Source organism: Crocodylus porosus, unplaced genomic scaffold (genome assembly GCF_001723895.1).
Source record: "Crocodylus porosus isolate Cpor-Errol unplaced genomic scaffold, CroPor_comp1, whole genome shotgun sequence".
Classification (NCBI taxonomy): Eukaryota; Metazoa; Chordata; order Crocodylia; family Crocodylidae; genus Crocodylus; species Crocodylus porosus.
This window is the reverse complement of record NW_017728886.1, coordinates 130,336,860-130,341,180: the sequence shown is the minus strand read 5'-3', so window position 1 is coordinate 130,341,180 and position 4,321 is coordinate 130,336,860.

The following is a 4,321-nucleotide window of genomic DNA, read 5'->3' as shown; positions in this document are numbered from 1 at the left end:
AGAATCAATTATAGTTATGGAAGTCCTTCACCTTTGCTCTTATGTCAGGTCACTCTTAAAAGGTTCCATCTTGTTCTTCTTGTACAGCTGTGCATTCCAAGTTCAATAGTTGTGTGACAAAAGAAGACTGCTCAGTCCAGTAGCAGAATACCCACTTCAGTGACAGAAAAGTTAGACTCCTTGCCCTAATGGAGTCTAATGCTTTATTTGACTGCTCTAGATATTTCCACACAGAACTCCTAAAGCCCACTCCAAGTCTATCATTACATACATAACTTTAACCTGAGTTTTTCTGTAAGCCAGAACTTACATTTTCTAAGAGCTTTATGTGGAAAGAGTTTGTGGTAAAGCTAGGAAGTTAAGAACAATCCCAAATATAACACTGCAGTCACCCATCCCGCCCCCCCACACCTTTTAATATGGCAATACATCACAATTCTGAATACTTCAAGGTTTGATTTTCATTAGGACTTTTCTTGCCAAGCATCTTCCTGAATATTCAGAATAATGAAACCTGGACAGACTTTTTAGTCTTCCTTTAGTAATAATCCTTTGAAAATACATTGTAACATGACCCCAGATCTATGTTTTTCTCACAGTATTAATACCGCTTTGTGATTAATGGAAACAATTAACTGTAATTTTTAAATAGCCAGCAAGCATAGGAAAGATGCTGCAAGCATGATTGTGTACTTTATATGCAAAGGAAGTCTTCTCATACCCTGTAGTTTGCATCTTTATCATAATGGCTCTACTGAGAAGGACAACATAATCCAGAAATATGTTGGCTATATATACCCTCAATTTGCATACCACTGGAAATAATATTTAAAAGATATACAATATGCAATCAACCAAGATCATATGGTTTCTCAAATACTTGCTCATTTTACTCTAAAATATTTGGGTTAGTTCAAGACATTATTTGTTCTCTTGTACATAAATATTTTCATCATGCATTGTGGTTTGCCTAGGATAGAAACTGAAATTTCTCACGTGCTGCTATTTGTTGCAATATTGCTGGAATGTGGGGAAATGTTCACCCTGTATCATCAGTGAAATGCAGACACCTCCCTAAGAATCCTGCCTGTTTTCAATGTGATCCTAGGTTGGGGAAAAAGCGCCAATGCTGCAGGCCAGAATGACCCATCTTGGTTTAGAGATGGGCAGTTAGGTGCAAGGAACCAGCTGTTGCCACCACTGCTTTTTTCTACAGTAGTACAGGGAGAGCACCTGCAGCTGATACTTGTCCCCATGGTGGCATGGGGAGAGCACTCACTGCTGAAACCCCACATCTAAAAGCCAGACCAATGATTCCACAGAGCAGATCAGTCCCATGGGCTGTAGGTTGCCAATCTTCTCTATAAAATAATGGAAGGGTCAATCCACATACCTGATGCAACTAAATCAAGGATCAATCCACATAGATTATTATGTTAGTAAAAGGTACTGTTCTTGATGTTGAGGTAGATCTGGACAACAGCTGTTTAAAGGAGTACTTTAAGGTTAATAAATGCAAATATTTTTATATTAAATTTTTCTACACATTTTTCTAGCAATTGACAAAGAAAAAACACCTTAAAATTTGTTCAACACTCCACACTCTTCATCTGAAAATTAACACACTGTTTGACACAAACTATGGCATCAGTATTTGGTACCTGTTGGGATATATCAACACTTTCTGTAGCATTCCTGGAGCATTAGGTTCAGAAATGACATTTGTAAGAAAAAACTTTAAAAAAAATGGTATTTCCGGCTTGGTTCTGGTAAAAAAAAAATGCTACTTGTTCAAAGTTTCATATGTAGCCCCACTCCCATTTCAGGACATGCAAAAATGAACAGTTTAGAGAAGCAAAATGCTTGCTTGGTAACCTAAACATGGGAATTATGAGGAAGTAGGAGAATGACCCCTAGGAAGAATGAGCTCTCAGGTTATACCAAACCTGTATGCTTCAGACATGAACAACCTAGGGCAGCTGGCTCAGTGAAAATGTGTGATAAGCCACTAACTGTAGGCCCACAATGGCTTGCCTATGGCTAGGACTGGGAAAACATATATACTGAAGCCAGAAGAAATAAAGAGGTAGCTTGAAGGAAGATCAAGAAAGAACAGATCCTACTGCTATTATGGTGGGCTGCATCTACAAGGGACACTGACTGCGCAGTAGCCCAATACTACTGCACAATAGTGTAGCATGGCAAAAACTATGATGTGATGTTATTGTGCAGTAATATTAGGCTACTGCGCAGCCGGCATCACAAAAAAGGCATGCGTCAGCACTACTGCACAGTAACAACTGCATAGTCAGTCTCTTGTGTGGACATAGCATCTTGCGTAGATGCAGCCAGGGAGATGGATGAGGGAGGACTAAGTTGAGTTGAGACACTAGTCAAGAAGACCATATACAAAATACTGTGGAACTGAGCAGTTAGAACACAGGACTCTCAACCACTTAGAATGAAGAGTTCTGGGAAAGCTTTGTGAATGAGAAGAAGCCAAGGGAGGAACTGAGAATCTGCACTTTCAGATGTCCAAACAGTTGCAAGAATAGTATTCTAATTCAAGCTATGAACATTACTAGCAGAAGTAACCCTTCCATAACACAGAAATTCCATAAACACCATCATACCTGTTTATCCGCCACTGTCTGTAATGTGGTTCTCAAATTTATGAACAGAACATATTGATTAGCATTAAAAATTTGGGCAGGGGAAGGAATATTAACCTTTTCTGCAGGCTGTTTGACATGTTCCTGGAATTTTATTAATTTTAAATTATTTTTAAGAGTCTTCTTTGCATTTTAAGTAGAGCAGCTGAACCTTCCCTAGTTTCAGTGACGATAAGACAGTATTTCCTGCTATGTATACATAGGTTGGGAAGGATGATGTAATCCCAAAGTGAGATGATGAGAATAAATCTAAAGTTTTTGGATGTTTTTTACAGCAATCCTGAATGTAGAGAATAGGATTAGCTATATAAAAAGATTTGGACTGGGTTGTAGAGTGACTACATAAAGAAAATGGGACTTAAGAGTTATGAATCTAGCTCCCTGAGACTGCTTGGAAATTCCACTTTACACCTTAGGTTGAACTGGAGGGCATACTGCATAACATCACAGTGATGCTAGTGTGAATCCTGTGCACATTAGGGAAAGAAAAAGTTGGAGATACAAAATGGCTATCCCATCTTGCAAGAAAATGATATTTCAAAGTGTTTTCCTTTCCCACATCAGAACAATTTTGAGTCCTGAGCCAAAAAACAGAAAGAAAAAATTAACTGCTTCAGGGCAATGTCAGTAAATTCTGAACATTTTGTAACAATGCTTTATTTTCCCTCTAGAAAGGTTTTCAAAGTTCAGTGGAAGAAAGTAAACTTAATTTTTTTTAAATGTCAAAATGTTTAAATTGATCCTAACTGGATTAGGACAATAGTCTCTCATGACTACACAGGCTTCAGGAAAATTGGGTCTAATTCTCACCATAGGGTGTGAATTACCCACTTGGAAAACCAAGAAATATATCCAGTGGAGGCTGGAAAGAAGTCAAAGTTCATAATTGTTTAGACCAGTGTTCTGTCCCCTCCACCAGTTTGCTGAGAAAGGCTTAGTTCTTCTGAAAAAAAATCCTTCAACTATGGCTGGTTTTATATTTTGTATTGCAATATGCTGTTTGAAAAGTCCTATTGAAGGGGAAAAAAATGAGGGTGGGAATAGGAGGAGGAAGAAACACTCACCCTCCCCCAGTAAAAATGAAATAGTATTAAGAACCCAGGTGAGCTAAGTGTGTGCCCTGTCTGACCTTCCAGAATATATCTGCTTCCGTATCAGATAAGGGAGCCCTTTCAGCTAGGGACAGACATTCAAAAAGCCTGCCCCTGAATTGATTCAATTTTTGCAGGTTAGTCTAACATGGCAAGGCTAAATCAGTTTAACTGCACAGATATCTCAGACATGCAGGCACATGCCTGCAGGAGCTCAGGCTAGAAGTCCTCCCCTCTCTTCAACAGTACTGAGCTGAGGAGGGCCATGGCCATGCCCTGGCAGGATGCTCTGATTAGCCCAGCAGGGAACTGATAACAGTGTTTATCATTCCTAACTCAGTGTTTATCACCCCATTAAGAAAACAACAGAGAGACCTTACCAATTACCTGTTGATTCTGCCTTGGTCCCGGCTGCCACAGTATGAACCATAGCCATGGTTCATACCATACCTTACCATACTATGAACCATACATGGTTCATACCATACTGCTAGCAAATACACAGCAGTATGTGTATGGTCTGCTAGCAAATACACAGACATCTCCTCAGCAAGGCAG